This window comes from Gossypium arboreum, chromosome 9 (genome assembly GCF_025698485.1).
Source record: "Gossypium arboreum isolate Shixiya-1 chromosome 9, ASM2569848v2, whole genome shotgun sequence".
NCBI lineage: Eukaryota > Viridiplantae > Streptophyta > Magnoliopsida > Malvales > Malvaceae > Gossypium > Gossypium arboreum.
Genome location: NC_069078.1, coordinates 67,918,602 through 67,937,499, shown reverse-complemented (window position 1 = coordinate 67,937,499; position 18,898 = coordinate 67,918,602).

Sequence of the window (18,898 nt, the reverse complement as noted above, 5' to 3'; positions counted from 1 at the left end):
ATACCAAGTCGACGGTTCCATTGCTATGTTGAGTGGAATTTGTCAGTTCGTGTTTAATCGGTATACCCTTCTAAAAAAAAAGGAAATCAAAAATTGAAAGTTTTTGTCTTTTGAATCGGATCACGATTGAATATTACTTTGAACTCATATTTTTGAAAATCAAGACAACACTTGTTTATGAGATACCAATTTTTGGGCGTCGCGAGGTGCTAATACATTCCTCGCAGAATCAACTCGAACCCTAATTTTTCTCTCGCTTTTAACGTAGACCTTAACTCGGCCTTTTTCTCGTTTTTAAAAAGAAATCTAATAGGTGTCCGATCACACCTAGAAAAAAGGATCGGTGGCGACTCCCGATTTATTTTAAATCAAATTTCAATTTCCAAGTTTTTAATCGCCACAATTAGCGACCGAAGCTAAAGCTAATTTTTATGTCGCTACAGCTGGCGACTCCACTAGGGACAAAACTTGCGAGTCGAGTCGAATTAAACACGTTTGTCAAAATTTTCAAATTTCTTTGTTCAAAGTAAATATTTGGTCTTGATCCGAAAATCTCGTTTTCAAAATTCATGCATTTGTATCGTGTTGTAAATATTTCTTCTAACTTGTTATTTGGTTGTTTTTCAGTTTTCAATTTTTATGGCTTTAATTTTGGTTTAGTTTCCTTAAGTAAAACGTAAAGGTTTATGAGTTTTTCCCTACACACCGTGCACTTGCATTTTCGCATAACATGAGTTCTCTACCCGGGCTCCGTCCGTTTAAGTGAAATTAAACGCTACGCCTTCGTGAGTTAACTCGTTCCTCCGCAAAGCTAGTGAATACTTTCGGTTACATATGACTTATGCTTTCGTGAGTTAACTTGTCCCTCCGCATAGGCATAAGTAAATGTAATCCCTCGAATTGAACTCGTGAGCCTGTGATAGGTTATGACCAAGGCTTCGTGCTGATCTTAGCAGATGATAGTACGAGCAATTCGAGTACCTGTCTAGAACCGAGACTGCATATAACGAACCATACAAGCTATCCAATTAGAGCCATGCCGAACCTCTGTCCGCTTATAGTCACCAAAATAAGTACACGGGGAAAATGCCTTTTGCCTTTCATTTACACTGTTTATGCAAAATAATTGGATTGGGTAGTTTAATTTGTTTTTCAAATTATATTTGTTGTGTTTACTAACCAAGTTTGTTTGTTTTTGTTTTTATTTTCATCATGCATCATAGGCATCATATTAGGAAGGTGTTGATTAAAGGTTGGTTGCCAAAAAATGGGTTTCTGATGGAGGAGTCAATTACACAAATAACCGAGAAGAATGCCGTGGTTTGGGACTGGTCTCTAAAAACTCAGAGAGAAAAGGGGGATAGTCTAGTGGAAGGGTGTGTTGCCAATTTGCCCAAACATATAACTGTAAATGTTTGCCAAAATAGCCTTGAGGATTTGGTTCGAATTTGGAATCAGTGGGATTCAGACACTAGAGACATTTTCACTGAGAGGTATGGAGATATAGCTCACCTGATCACCATCCGTGTAGACGAACAGTTGATTCAAGCCATGGTTCGGTTCTAGGACCCAGCTTATCAGTGTTTCACCTTCAATCAAGAAGACATGACTCCAACCATAGAAGAGTATGCTACTTTACTCCGCATCGACAATGTACAATTCGGCAAAATATATGTGAAGGAGCCTAAGCCGATGACCTTCAATAAAAAGTTAGTGAGACCGATGACATGATGATGCATGGGCTGAAAAATGATAAAGAAGAAGAATGAAATCATTTGCATTCCATGGTCCTCCCTACGAGATTTAGCTCTGAACCATCCCGACATGCTGGAAAGGGTAAATCTATTCGCTTTGGCCATTTATGGTTTGGTCATTTTCCCAAAAGTTCTCGGACATCTCGAAGTTGCAGTAGTTGATTTCTTTGAAAGGTTAAAATAAGGAGTCAACCCTGTCCCGACTATCCTAGCCAAGACCTTCAGGTCCCTGAGTACTTGTCAAAGGGTTGGAAAGGGACGATTTAGTGGATGTGCTCAGTTGCTCAATGTTTGGATTTTGAGTCATTTTTAGAAAGTAGAGCGCACTTCGTTCCATATGTTTTCAAAAACATTTGCCCCGCTAGAAGCTTACCTCAAGAAAGAATGGCCGAAGGAAGTCACCAAGCAACGTTGGGTATCAGTCTTTCAGAATCTTCGCGCCGAGGATATAACATGGAAAGCACCCTGGATCCGTCCTTCAGTTCTGCTATACAAATGTGGAAGCCAAGATTGGGTACCTTTACTTGGGTTATGGGGAGGAGTTGGATATGCTCCGCTATTGGTCCAAAGGCAATTTTCTTGCGACAATTCCTACCCAAACCGGAGGATTAGCATAGATCGAGTTAAACTTTCATGGGTGAAGGATATATGAAGAGAGTCCGAGACACTGCAAAGTCTTGGAAGGAAATTTATTTCATGGAATTAGCCTTGTATGCTGATACCCTTACCCAAGATTACGACATATGGAGGAAGAAACGGGTAAATAGTCAGCAAATCTCGTCAACAAACTACACCATCCAGAATCCTTTCTCGGAGAAAATGCCGTCTGAGCTAGAAATGGCAAGACAAGAATTCGAACAAGAAAAGGCCAAGATATCTCGGGACCTTAGTGCCCTTCAAGAAGAAAACTATCAACTGAAGATTGAGGTTCAGGTTGAAAGGTCCAGAACTGAAAAAGTACAAAGAGAAGCCGAGATCGTGAGAAACGACTTAAGGGACCTTTATTTGGAAAACAAGAAATTAATAAACACTATAAAGAATAGCGAGTTGGGCAAGTCGACAGCAGAATGGAAGGAAGAAATTAGCAATATCAAGGGAGGAATGGAATTTTAGAAGGGAAAAGCAAAGAAAAAGGAGGAAAAGGCTGCGCGCGCTATGATAGAGTTAAGAAGGAAGAGCGCCGAGTATGAAATGGTGACTGCAGAATTTGCGAATAGTCAGTCTGAACATCAAGAATTAAAAAGGAAAACACGAGATCTAGAAAATATGCTGCAATCTCGTCAACAACAATTAGATAACCTCCTGAAGGCTCTAGAAGAAAAGAGTGAGCAGTACGATAGGGACATTCACGCGTATGAAGGAACTCTCAAAGAAAAAGAAATGTAACTCGACTTCTTGATCAATGAAATTGGCAAAGCGGCTATGCAAGTTGTTCAATTATCAGATGAAGCCGAAGTTCTCAGTTGCCAATTCCCTCCGAGCCAAAGATCGAACATATCAGAGTTTTTAGAGCAAGTGAAGAAACAAGGCAATGTGGCTAGGAAATTTGTGTAACCGTTGGAAAAATAGAAACTTTGTGTAATAGACTATGTTGATAAATGAAATGCCTAAATATGGGGCTATCTTGAAATCAACACCAAATTCTTGCATGTTTACTCATAACTAACATTTATGCATCATTTATTCTTTGGACATTCATCCATTCATATACTCAGTCATTCATTCATCGCGTGTACATATCACCATAATCATCCACCGAAACTAAAGAACCGTATAATCCGCAGTTGCAAGATTTCAAATCTGGAACCACGCCATTCCTATAAAACGCGCCGACAAGCTAGAGTAATGGAAGCTGAATTCAATGAGAGAATTGAAAGGATGGAAAGGGCTCAAAAGGAATTACAAGATCAACTGGCCAAATCGCAACAAGAGACAAGAGACCTAATGGTGAGATCTCGAGAGGAATCACTCGAGCAAAGAGATCAGATGGCTAAAATGATGGAGATGATGACAACTTTGGTCAAAGGAAAAATGCAGAACCCCGATGTTATGGAACCTCAGTCAAGAATTTGCCACGATCAGGATCCACTCTATCCCCCGGGATTCACTCCACCGCTCGCATATACAACACAAATAGGGTATACTCAAGGGGAACCCACAGGCTTGGAACATCGACCTATGCCACCTGCTCCACCCATAAATTTGGGGCAAGGAATATTCGCGTCGAACCCAGGGGCTAGTCCTGCTGATCCACTAGTTCCAGATCTGGATGACCCAGCAGAGGTAGCCAAGTTGAAATTGGATAACCATGACGCAAAATATAGGAGTCTAGAGGAAAGACTCAAAGCAATAGAAGGCACTGAAGTCTTCTCCGCACTAGGTGCCAAGGAACTCAGTTTGGTACCTGATCTAATTTTGCCCCCGAAGTTCAAAGTGCCTGATTTTGAGAAGTATGATGGGACAAGGTGCCCAAAAGCACATCTCATTATGTTCTGTCAAAAAATGACCGGTTATGTGAACGAGGATAAACTACTCATACATTGCTTTCAAGATAGTCTAACAGGGTCAGCTCTTCGGTGGTACAATCAACTTAGTAGAGAAAAGATTCGATCCTGGAAGGACTTGGCGACAGCATTTTGCGATCAGTACAAGCATGTGTCGGATATGGTGCCAGACCGTATGACCTTGCAAATGATGGAGAAAAAACCTGCAGAATCCTTTAGACAGTATGCGCAAAGATGGAGAGATATCTCGGCCCAAGTGGAGCCTCCACTGACTAAGATTGAGATAACAGTCCTTTTCATCAATACTCTGAAAGCACCATTCTATGACAAGCTGATAGGAAGTGCTACGAAGGATTTTTCAGATATCGTAATATCCGGTGAACTCATAGAGAATACCGTCAAGAGCGGTAGAATGGAAGGATCAGAAGGCTCAAGAAAAGTAGCATCCGTAAGGAAGAAAGAGCCAGAAGCCTACATGGTGGGAACTGCGAGTCGTTACATTCCCAATTCATATCCTAACCAACCTCGACCTCGAAATTATCCACCCCCGAATTTCTATTATCCCCCTCAAACCCGTTACTACCAAGCACCACATCCGTCCTACCCCGTATACGTCACGAACAACCAAAGACCCGTCACCACATTCTCACAAAATACGGTACCCGCCCAAAGCCAACCCAGAAACGAATCAAGACCAGCAAGGCATAATCCCGAGAGACCGCAATTTACCCCTATCCCTGTGTCGTATGGGGAATTGTACCCAAAACTTTTGGAAAAATAGCTAATTTCTCCCCATTACATGGCACCCCTTAAACCTCCATACCCAAAGTGGTACGATCCAAACGCTAGTTGTGCATACCATGCAGGAAACCAGGGGCACTCTACTGAGAATTGTCTTGCTTTCAAAAGGAGAGTTCAAGGACTCATTGACGCGGGTATCCTACGATTCGATAATGCCAGTAACGCCACGGGGAACCCGTTCTCTAACCATACCGAAGGGAACGTGAGCACAGTGGGGAAAGAGGATGAATGGAAGGTCAGAAGATGTGTTTCAGAAATAAGGACACCTCTGTAGAAAATCTGGGAGATATTGGTTAAGAAAGGATTGCTCTGTCACTCTGATAGAATTTTTGGAGAAGAAGGTCAAAGTTTTTGCAATTTTCATGGGATTGTTGGACATGACATTCAGTCATGTGAGGACTTTAAAAGGTTACTTCAAGACCGGATGGATAATAAGGAGATCAAGGTCCTTAACAAGAGGGAAGATGCCAACGAAAGAGAAGTATGCGTCTCTGATAGCCAATCATCAGGGCCCTCTTATAGTGCTGATCGACCGTTGGTAATTTATTACGACGTGATAAGAGAGCCATTGAAACCACAGATGGTAATTGAAGTACCGTCTCATTTCCCGTATAAGGACAACAAAACAATCTGTGGAGATATGATGTTAATATCGTTACAGGAAGTTGAAAAGTCCAAAGCCATAACGAAGATGTTGGGGAGGTAGGTCATTTTACTCAAGTGGACGATGCTATTCTAAAAAGTTGAACCCAGAAAGAAAAGTAGTGACTCGAAGCAAAAGGAAAGCAATGATGCACGAAGTCGAAGTCGAGCAAGAAATTCCACCCGTCCAAGAAACTAAAAAGCCTGTGAATGAGGAAGAAGCTCAAGAATTCTTGAAATTTATTAAGCACAACGAGTATATTGTGGTGGAACAATTGAGCAAGCAGCTAGCACAAATCTCAGTTCTATCTCTACTGTTAAATTCAGAGCCACACCGGAATGCTTTATTAAAGGTGTTAAATCAAGCTTATGTGGCCAACAACATATCTATCGAAAAGCTTGATAGGTGGGTAAACAATCTGAATGCGGACAATTTCATCTCTTTTAGTGATGATGAGATACCGCTAAATGGTAGAGGCTCGGTGAAAGCGCTGCATATCACGACCCGCTGCAAGGGCTACATAATACCGAACGTACTCATCGATAATGGGTCAGCGTTAAATGTTATACCATTGGCTACGCTTTCCAGAATACCGATGGATTTGTCCTACTTAAAGCCCTGTCATTCCATGGTAAGGGCATTCGACGGGACGAGGCGCGAAGTCATGGGAAAGATCGAAATCCCTTTGGAAGTGGGCCCTTACGTCTATGAGGTCGAGTTCCAAGTCATGGACATTACACCTCTTATAACCGCCTTTTGGGAAGACCTTGGATCCATTCTGCTGAGCGGTCCCATCATCCCTCCATCAAAAGTTGAAATTTATCATGGATGGCTGTTTGGTTACAGTCGAGGGTGAAGAAGACATCGTCGCATCTATCTCTGCTGATGCGCCATACCTGGAAGTAAGCAAGGACGTAGTGAAATGTTCCTTTCGATCCCTTGAATTCATCAATGCCACTTTCGTCATTGAGGAAACAGAATTCGATGCCAAACCGCCGAGAAATACCGAATGGATGTCAAGTTGACCGTGAGAAGGGAGCTCGTGCGAGAAGAGGTTTAGGGAGACATCTGCAAGGAATAGTTAGGGCTTTAAAGCCGATTGCACCACAAGGCCCGATACGGTTTGGGGTTCCAAATGACATGCGTCAAAGAAGAAGACAGTGGAAGAAAGATCAAGAGAGAAGAATTGCAAGAAATTTGGGCCGAGAACCAGAATGGGAACCAATAGAGTACCCTCCTTTGTCAAAAACATTTACATCTGCGGAATGATGTACCACGGATAAGATGATCCACGAAACATGTTTGTTAATTGAAAGGGTTTTCGAATGTCGAGATAAATGTCATTGACAAAGAGGTCATGCAAGTAAGAATGTCTCGAGGATACGCCCTTGCCCTCCTGGTTTCATGTTGAACAATTGGACTGTTAAGGAGCTTCTCATAGTTTATAAGTCTTCAGAGTAATGCTAAACATTAACCTTCTATTGTGTCCTTAGATATAATAGAATTCTTTTGTAAGAGCTTGCATTCGCTCTTTATCATTTAAATGAATATCAATGAAAATGCATTTTGTCACGATTTTTCGTGTTATCACTAATTTCATAATCATTTTCTCATTTCATAGCCTATCCTTACATTTGCCTCATTGCCATGACATAACATTTTGTTTGTTGTTTCCAATACTTGGATGTCCCCCTATAGCTTCCTTTTCCATTCAACTTTCAGGTGCTCAGATATTGACGACATGAATAAGCCCGTTACGAATCTTTAAATTAATTTTGAGAAGGCTGTTTGTTTAGGAGAATTTGAAGTCGAAGAAAATGCTGAAGATTATGTCTCGTCTCTTAAATTGTTAAGAATGGTGGAACAAGAGGATAAACAGATTCTGCCTCATGAAGAATCTGTGGAAACAATAAACTTGGGCACTGAAGAGAGGAAACAAGAAGTGAAGATTGGGACTTCTATTTCAGAAAGTACCAGGCATAGTTTGATCACTTTGCTCATGAATACAAAGATGTTTTCGCATGGTCATACCAGACATGCCGGGTTAGATGAAGATTTAGTGGTCCATAAGCTCCCATTAAAGCGAATGCAAGCCCATCCAAAGAAAAATTAAGACGGATGAGGCCCAAATGTCATTGAAAATAAAAGAGGAAGTCGAGAAGCAATTTAACGCTGGCTTCCTACAAGCCTCCAAATATCCAGAATGGGTGGCTAACATAGTCCCGGTACCAAAGAAAGATGGCAAAGTACGAATGTTACCGTGACCTGAATCGAGCAAGCCCAAAAGATAATTTTCCCTTGCCACATATTGATACGTTGGTGGACAACACAGCAAAATATTCATTGTTTTCTTTCATGGATGGATTCTCGGGGTATAATCAGATCAAGATGGCTCTTGAGGATATGGAGAAAACTACCTTCATAACAATGTGGAGAACGTTTTGCTACAAGGTGATGCCATTCGGGTTAAAGAATGTTAGGGCAACATATCAGAGGGCTATGGTGACATTATTCCATGACATGATGCATAAAGAAATAGAGGTCTACGTCGATGATATGATTACTAAATCTCGAGGAGAAGAAGAGCATGTAGTGAACCTCAAGAAGTTGTTCGAAAGGCTGAGAAAGTTTCAGCTAAAGCTTAATCCAGCCAAATGTACATTCGGGGCTACCTCGGGAAAGCTGCTAGGCTTCATTGTCAGTGAAAGAGGTATCGAAGTTGATCCAGATAAAATAAAAGCCATCCAAGAATTACCACCTCCGCGCACGCAAAAGGAAGTTAGAGGATTTTTAGGGAGATTAAACTACATCGCTCGATTTATCGCTCAACTTACCAACCAATGCGACCTAATCTTTCGGCTTCTTCGAAAACATAACCCGGAGAATGGAACGAGGAATGCCAGGTGGCCTTTGATAAGATAAAACAATATTTGTCTAGTCCTCCAGTGCTAGTACCGCCAACTCTTAGAAGACCATTGATATTATATTTGACTGTGTTCGAAAGTTCAATGGGTTGCATACTGGGGCAACACGACGAGTCGAAAGAAAGAAAAGCGATCTACTACCTCAAGAAAAGTTCATCAATATGAGGCAAAATATTCGTCCATTGAGAAATATTGTTGCGCTTTGGTTTGGGTAGCTCGGAGACTCAGACAATATATGTTGTATCACACGACATGGCTAATTTCCAAGCTGGACCTAATAAAATACATGATGGAATTGCCGGCACTATCAGGAAGAATGGCACGATGGCAAATCCTCCTTTCGGAATATAACATTGCCTATGTAAGTCAGAAGTCGATAAAAGGGAGCGCAATAGCTGATTTCTTAGCAACTTGAACGACAGAGGAATATGAGCCTTTAAGATTCGATTTCCCAGACAAAGACTTAATGTGCATCATAGAAATAGAATCCGAGTCATCAAAAGAGAAGTCATGGAAGATGTGCTTTGATGGTGCGTCAAATGCTTTAGGGCATGGAATTGGAGCAATCCTGGTATCACCAGACGGGAATCATTATCCGTTCATCGCAAGATGAATTTCTTCGTACCAATAACATAGCGAATATGAGGCTCAGATCATGGGACTTCGTGCGACTATTGAACGAAACATCGAAATCTTAGAGGTGTACGGAGACTCAAATTTAGTGGTTTACCAAACCGTGGAGAGTGAGAAGTGAGGACCCAAAATTGATTAAGTACAGTGATTTAGTGGTGAATTGATCAAAGAATTCAAAGAAATAACTTTTCATTACTTCCCGCGAGAAGAAAACCAATTGGCTGATGCCCTGGCCACATTGGCTTCAATGTTCAAAGCAAGTAAAGAAGCAGAAATAATGCCCCTCAAAATGAGCATATACGAGGTCTCTGCACACTGTTTAGCATTGAAAAGGAAGCAGACGGGTGTCCATGGTTCCATGATATCTTAGAATATATCAAGAATCAAGACTACCCCGAACAAGCGAATGAGAACGACAAAAGAACAATCAGAAGAATGGCAGCGGGATTTGTTCTTAATGGGGACATCTTGTACAAGAAAGGAAAATATCAGATGCTCTTGAGATGTGTAGATGATGTTGAAGCTAGAAAAATACTTGAAGAGGTCCATGAGGGAATCTGCGGAACACATGCCAATGGTTTCAATATGGCCAAAAAGATCATGAGACTCGGTTATTATTGGCTGACGATGGAAAGTGACTGCATCAATTTTGCAAGAAAATGTCACAAATGTCAAATCTACGGCGATAAAATTCATGTAGCCCCTTCGCCCCTTCACGTCATGACTTCTCCGTGGCCTTTTGCTATGTGGGGCATGGACGTTATAGGGCCAATTTCTCCAAAAGCATCAAACGGACATCGATTCATTTTTGTGGTCATCGATTACTTCACAAAATGGATAGAAGCCGCTTCGTTTGCCAATGTGACAAGGATTGTAGTTTGCAGGTTTTTGAAAAAAGAAATCATTTACCGGTATGGTTTGCCTGAAAGAATTATTTCAGATAATGCCACTAATCTGAACAATAAGATAATGAAAGAAGTGTGCGAACAGTTCCACATAAAGCATCATAACTCCTCGCCCTATCGCCCAAAGATGAACGGGGCTGTTGAAGCAGCCAACAAAAATATCAAGAGGATCATTGGGAAAATGACTGAGACATATAAAGATTGGCACGAGAAGCTTCCATTTACTCTATTTGCATATCGCACATCTATACGAACATCTACGGGAGCAACTCCTTTTTCTCTAGTCTATGGAATGAAAACTGTGCTACCTATCGAGGTTGAGATCCCTTCTCTACGAATCTTAATGGAATCAAAGTTAGAAGAAGCAGAATGGGTACAAGCTCGATATGATTAGCTGAACCTCATTGAAGAAAAGCGTCTCAGGGCAATTTGTCACGGGCAGATGTACCAAAAAAGAATGATCGCAGCCCATGACAAGAAGGTACGACCAAGAGAATTCCATGAAGGAGAACTCGTGCTAAGAAAAATTCTCCCAATACAAAAAGATCTGCGAGGGAAATGGGCACCAAACTGGGAAGGACCGTACGTCGTAAAGAAGGCATTCTCAGGAGGAGCTTTGATCCTTACCGAGATGGATGGGAAGGAGTTACTGAATCCGGTGAATTCAGATGCGGTGAAGAAATATTATGCTTGAAAGAGAAAATCAAGATGAAAATCCGAAAAAGGCATCTTTTAAAAAAAAAAAAGGGGGATCAAGGCGAAAACCCGTAAAGGGCGTCTTGATTAGCACAAAAGATTAGGATGAAAACCCGAGAGGGCGTCCTAATGAGGTAAACCTGGCTTAAAGAGCGTGGCATTTTGAACAAAGGGTCGAATAAATGAGGTTATCAGATTCAAGCATTTCGAAGCTCGAAATTTTCTACGCAAGAAGCCATGCTCGAAAAGATTCTTGATTGAGGAACGTGGAAAAGTTCATGTGTTGAATATCTAGAGCATTTGTACCCATCGAATACGATCCTTTCTTTCTGGCATTTTTACTCTCATTGGTTAACTTTCTTTGTTTGCCACATTTGAAATAAAGGAATATGAGATATCCTTTTTGTCCCTACCTGACCATTTTCATGCATCTCATTATGTGTTTATTTAATGATAAATAGTGAAATGACATACTCTAAACAAAAGAAATGTTAAGCATTACCCGGATGAAAATTTGATAAGTACAAGAGCCTTAATTCAACCAGGAAAAAAGAGTGTTATCTGAGAAACATCGATTACTCGTGAAGCTTGAAGACGAGTACATGGCGTAAAGAGAAAGTCAAGAGCCGAAGTAATGAATGCGGACCATCACAAGAATCGTGACGAAAAAAGACATACGACAAACATGCTTAAGGAGCACTGCATAATCATGTAGGCATAAAGGCATTTAAGACAAACATGTGCATATCATGATAACATCATGCATGGCATATACAGTTAATCCAATAGAGCAAAGGACGTGATGATAGTTGTATTGAATCAAAGGAAAAGACACATGAGTTCCACCAGATGATATGTTTTGGGTACTCTGAGGTATCTTTAATTCATGTTTTCAAAAATCAACTCATATTGCGAGAATGAGTTGAGCCTCGTGTCACACATCGAGGTATTTTTAGTTTATGTTTCAAAAAATTGACTCATATTGCGAGAGGTGAGTCAAGCCTCAGGTCATGCTGAGGTATTTTTAATTCTTGTTGTTTCAAAAATCAGCTCATATTGCGAGAGGTGAGTTGAGCCTCAAGACACGTTGAGGTAATTTCAATTTATGTTCCAAAATCAACTCATATTATGAGAGGTGAGTCAAGCCTCGGGCACGCTGAGGTATTTTTAGTTTATGTTTAAAAATTGACTCATCTTGCGAAGGTGAGTTCACCTTTTAATTTCTTTTTTCAAAATCAACTCATATTATGAGAGATGAGTTGAGCCTTGGCTCACGTCTTTGAGCTATTTTCAATTTCTGCTTTTCAAATTCGTTCGTCAAAATCAACTCATATTGCAAGAGATGAGTTGAGCCTCAGGTCACAGGCTGAGGTATTTTTAGTTTATGTTTCAAAAAAATTGACTCATATTGCGAGAGGTGAGTCAAGCCTCAGGTCACGCTGAGGTATTTTTAATTCTTGTTGTTTCAAAAATCAGCGCATATTGCGAGAGGTGAGTGGAGCCTCAAGACACGTTGAGGTAATTTCAATTTATGTTCCAAAATCAACTCATATTGCGAGAGGTGAGTCAAGCCTCGGGGCACGCTGAGGTATTTTTAGTTTATATTTAGAAAATTGACTCATCTTGCGAAAGGTGAGTTCAGCCTTTTAATTTCTGTTTTTCAAAAATCAACTCATATTGCGAGAGATGAGTTGAGCCTTGGCTCACGTGCTGAGCTATTTTCAATTTCTGTTTTTCAAATTCCGTTCGTCAAAATCAACTCATATTGCAAGAGATGAGTTGAGCCTCAGGTCACAGGCTGAGGTATTTTTAGTTTATGTTTCAAAAAAATTGACTCATATTGCGAGAGGTGAGTCAAGCCTCAGGTCACGCTGAGGTATTTTTAATTCCTGTTGTTTCAAAAATCAGCGCATATTGCGAGAGGTGAGTTGAGCCTCAAGACACGTTGAGGTAATTTCAATTTATGTTCCAAAATCAACTCATATTGCGAGAGGTGAGTCAAGCCTCGGGGCACGCTGAGGTATTTTTAGTTTATGTTTAGAAAATTGACTCATCTTGCGAAAGGTGAGTTCAGCCTTTTAATTTCTGTTTTTCAAAAATCAACTCATATTGCGAGAGATGAGTTGAGCCTTGGCTCACGTGCTGAGCTATTTTCAATTTCTGTTTTTCAAATTCCGTTCGTCAAAATCAACTCATATTGCAAGAGATGAGTTGAGCCTCGGGTCACATGTCGAGGTATTTTCAAATTCTGTTATTCAAATTCTGTTTTTAATTTTTACTTTCCTAAAACCAACTCATATTGCGAGAGGTGAGTCAAGCCTCGGGGCACGCTGAGGTATTTTCAATTTCTGCTTTTCAATTCCTACTTTTCAAAAAAATCAGCTCATATTGCGAGAGGTAAGTTGAGCCTCAGGTCACGCTGAGGTATTTTCAATTTCTGTTTTCAATTTATGTTGTTCAAGAATCAACTCATATTGCGAGAGGTGGGTTGAACCTTTTAATTTCTACTTTTTCAAAATCAGCTCATATTGCCAAAGGTGAGTTGAGCCTCGGGGTACGCTGAGGTATTTTCAATTTTTGTGTTTTAATTTCAACTCATATGGCGAGAGGTGAGTTGAGCCTCAGGACACGCTGAGGTAATTTCAATTTCTGTTGTAAAAAAAAAAATCAACTCATATTGCGAAAAGTGAGTTGAGCCTCAGTTCACATGCTGAGATATTTTTAGTTTTTGTTTTTAATGTCTGTTTTTAAAGAGTCAATTCATATTACGAGAAACGAGTTGAACTCAAGATCACATACCGAGTCAAGAATAAAGATTGGAGCTAATTGAAGATGTCAGTTTTTGTCTCCTGAAGTTACAGTGGAGCTGATCGAGGATATCAGATCTTGCCTTGCTAGAGTTACAGAAGAGAAGATCGCAAATTTCATCTCACGAAGCAATAGAAAAGCAGATCAAAGTCAGACTTTATTTCTCCGAGTTACAATAAAGCGATCGAAGACACAAATCTCATATCCTTGAAGTTACATTGGAGTAGATTGAAGCTACAAGGCATATGTCGAAGATGTAGTGGATTGAATCTAAAGCTACAAGATGCAAGTGGATTGGAAGAAGACTATCTAACAAGAAGAGCACCAATGAAGTCAAGACTCAAGACAGGCAAAATTGGTTTTTTGTGTCTTTGCTCTATTCTCGTTACGACAATGAGCAAAGAGGGCAATTGACAGCCAATTTTAGCTATTATTACAGAGAACCCATTTACAATTTTATAATCCTCAACCCAATTTCAAACCCCATTAAATCACTAACCCATTAAACCCCAAAACCCAACTAAGCTACCCTAACCTAAACAAATTTAATACCCATTAAGCCTAACTAATACATCACCAACCCAAAATTCAAACCCCATTTACAACCGTAACCCAATATCCCCGAACCCATATACCAAGCCCAATAACCTAAACTACCAACAAGACTAAACTAACAGCCCATTACACAAAATCGAAACAAAATACCTAATCCCAAACCCTAGCCCCCTAGCATTCGGCGCCCACTTGCCTCTGTCACCACCAACGCCCCGCCACGCCCATACCCCTACTACAACAGTCCCATACCTCCATTAGTCCTCGTATGCCACGCCTACACCTCAGACGATGGCAACAGACTCAGACTGCAAAAGGAAACAAAACAACAAAGAAGAAGAAGAGCAAGAGCGAATGGAAGAAACAATATTTTTGTACTCTTCTTTGGAACATTCGGCTATAAAGTTTAAAATGGAAAATCAGAAAGGGGGATTGTTCTTTGTTTCTTAAAAATAAAACGACAGAAAGGTTCGATTGTAGAGCAAAAATAGCAGCCTAATTAGAGTTTGAACACAAAATAACATCCAAACAGTGTAATACAAAAGATCAAGATTCAAAAGTGAGTAAAACCAAGGTAATTCTTCATTTCAATAACTGCTTTAAGTCCATTTTTCACCACAAATACATAAAATTTACAAATAAACATAAAGAAATAAAAGCAAAAATAGAAAATTACCTTTTTCCGCCATCAAGACGCTGCTATAAAAGAACGGTCCCATGATCGGACCGAGCCCTTCCTTGGCGAAAATCGCTTGAGCTTCCTCTCCTCCCCTTTTCTTTTTCTTTTCTCTCAGCCGTTTCAAATGAAAAATAAAAAAAAAAAATTTGCTTATATAGGGGACCAAAACGGTGCGTTTGGTCCCCTTTAATAATTAAAACGTCGTCGCTTTTAGTGCGGGTCGGTCGACTGACCCGCCTCAGTCGAGATCCGCGTGTTTTATAGCGAAAGGGCTAATTATGCGCTTGGCCCTTCCGCTTTTCGATAATTTACAATCAAGTTTATTTTATTTTAATTCGCCCCAATAGTTTTGCTCGAGTTCATTCTCGTCCCTTACTGCAAAGCTGCTTTGGAAAGTTTGAAATATTGCACTTTTAATACCCCATGGTTTTACCGTGTTCAAATAGGCCCCATATTTTTGTCTTTTTTAAATTGGCCCCATAACTTCGTTTGTGATTTAATTTTAGTCATTTTTTGTTTATTTTATATATTTATCCAATATCCTTGTCACTTTTACATTATTATTATTATTATTATTATTATTATTAGTGTTGTTATATTATTGTATATTTTATGTATGTATATACTTAATATATTTATGTATACATGTGGCATTACTATTAGTTTTTTTTTGAATAAATTTTGTAAATGTTTCAATATTATATTATTATATATATATGTATTTTTATATTAAAGACATGTGCTTTAATACCATACTTTATGTATTATTACAGATATTTTCAGTGTATAGACATACACTTATTAAGTATTATCGACGGTTTTATTATTATTAGTTTCAACATATATATATTATGTTTATTTTAATACTACGTTATGTATATATATATATTTATATATATTATGTTATGCATATATTTTGAACACCATACATATTGAGTATTTCTAATGTCCTATTTATTTATACCCACGCATTTAACATATCCATGTAATGTACTAGTAAGTTCATTCTATGTCGTTATCGTTTCTAATGTATATGTATATTTCATGCAATATAATTAATAGTTACTCTTTTAACATTATTTTGAAGTACATGTATATTATATGTATCCTTTTAATATGTATTACATATATATATATATATATATATTCGATTTTATATTGTGTATATACATATTTTCAATGTTATCTTTTAAATCATACGCGTTTTATATATTTTCCATAGTCTTAACTAGATTTTATATTCTTATATGTATATTATTACATTTATTTTATTCTTATCGTATATATTATCAATACATGTATTTTATTATATGTATATATATATTATGTACACATATTAATATTATTATGTAAATCTTTTCATCCCTATTTTTATGTATATATTCGTAATGTCACTTTTACATATGTATATTCAATGTTTTTTTCGCTTTCGATATTATTGTCATATTTAATCTTGCATGCACGGTTATTGTTTTAATATTTTTGTTATGTTTGTCATTTGCTCCAATATGTATACCTAGTCCTTTCATTTGTTTATTTATTTCAGATTCATTTTGTCTTACACGTTTTAAAAATCACGTTCTTGTTTCTAAATTAATTTCGATAATCAAAGGCAACATATCGGTTTAATACCAAGTCGACGGTTCCATTGCTATGTTGAGTGGAATTTGTCAGTTCGTGTTTAATCGGTATACCCTTCTCAAAAAAAAAAGGAAATCAAAAATTAAAAGTTTTCGTCTTTTGAATCGGATCACGATTGAATATTACTTTGAACTCATATTTTTGAAAATCAAGACAACACTTGTTTATAAGATACCAATTTTTGGGCGTCGCGAGGGTGCTAATACCTTCCTCGCAGAACCAACTCGAACCCTAATTTTTCTCTGGCTTTTAACGTAGACCTTAACTCGGCCTTTTTCTCGTTTTTAAAAAGAAATCTAATAGGTGTCCGATCACACCTAGAAAAAAGGATCGGTGGCGACTCCCGGTTTATTTTAAATCAAATTTCAATTTCTAAGTTTTTAATCGCCACAATTAGCGACCGAAGCTAAAGCTAATTTTTACGTCGCTACACTGAATAATGGGAAGCTCATGCGAGCTGAGTATCAGGAAGCTCATAAGAGTTGAAATTAATAACCCTAATGACATGTCATTTGTAGCCTACGGATTCCTAAGGTTCAAATAGGGCTCGATAATTGTCGAATATACAACCGGTATTTATTCATGGCAATTGTATAATTCACAAACAATAATTCAATTTTAACACATATAAATGTAGAATTTAATTACACGAACTTACCTCGACAAGTGTACGTAGATACGAAGGCGACAAATCAGATATTTTCTCTTTGCCTCAATCTAAAAGTCTGATAAGATCTATGCGAATAAATTTAACTCATTTCAATATAATTCTCATTCAATTTAATCCAACATAAAATTTTGGCAAAATTACCATTTTACCCTACACTTTTTAAATCCTTTGCAATTTAGTCTATTGCACGAAAAATAAAATTCATATAATTTAATCATTACTCAAGCCTAGCTGATTTTATACATAGTAATAGCAGCTCAAATATTTCACAAAATTCACAAATTATACCATAAATTTATCATCTTTTTCAATTTAATCCCTAATTGATAATTTCATCAAAATTCTCTTTACAAAAGTTGTTATCTAATAACAACCATTCATTTTCTATCATAAAAATTCAAAATTCAAAATTCAAGCATATTCATCAATGGAAAAACCCTACTACTTTAACATTTTTGCAAATTAATCCTCGAACTAGCTAGATTAAGCTACTACGATATTAGAAACATAGAAATCATTAAAAACGGGACAAAGATTCATACCTAATTGAGAAAAATAAGATTGCCTAAATTTTCAAGCTTCCATGGCTAGGTTTATTATTATTATTATTTTTTGGATGATGATGAGAATAGATTATTTTATTTATTATAACTTTAATCACTAATTTCCAAAATTAACCTTAATATTTCATTCAATTTCCAATGATGACTATTCATACTTATCCACTAAGCACTTTAATGGCCTATTTACTATATAAGGACCTCCAATTTAAAATTCTATAGGTATTTAATACCTTTAGCTATTAGAACATAACCTTTGCACTTTATGCAATTTAGTCCTTTTTATCAAATTAGGCATGTAAACAATAAAATTTCTTAACGAAATTTTTATACAGTATTTCTATCAAACTATAAACCATAAAATAATAATAAAATAAATTTTTCTGACTTCAAATTTGTGGTTTCAAAACCACTGTTCCAATTTAATTAAAAACAGGCTATTACAGGCTCATTGATCGCGTGCGCATAAAACAAACAATTTTATAGAACAAATTTAAAGCGCAATTTTACTACAAGCGTACAGGTTAGTTGTAATATTTGTAGTGTTACAATGGAACCCTGGAGTATTCCAAGGATTGAACCCAAAGGAGATGGCGATTGAGTGATAAATAGCATGCACTACAAAGCCTAAGCGGCTACTGATATGATATTATAGTATGACAAATCATAACAAGAAAGTTTTGCAAGAAAATTAAATATGCTAATCTAGGGACCAAATTGTAAATAGTACAAAACTACGAGATTGACCAATAGATGTATAATACCCCTACCCGTATTCATTGCCGGAATAGGGTACGAAGTATTACCGGAGTTTACGAATTAATTTTTTTTTAACACAATATAACCCCTTTATAGATATCTAACCTTCCCTAAAATTTTAAACAAAAAACAATCCACATCAACCAATCTAATTCAATATATTTTCAAGATAAATTCATGCATATTTATAAAATAACGTCATCACATACCCAAAACCAGGCTTGTTAACCATACTAATGGCTAACTTTACATTCATTTCACGTTAACATTTACTTTATTAGCTTATACATGCCATTGATTTCTAAAATAAAGTTTCTTTATATACCGAAATCATGAGGTTGATAGTGTGATGTGTCTCCGACCAAATCC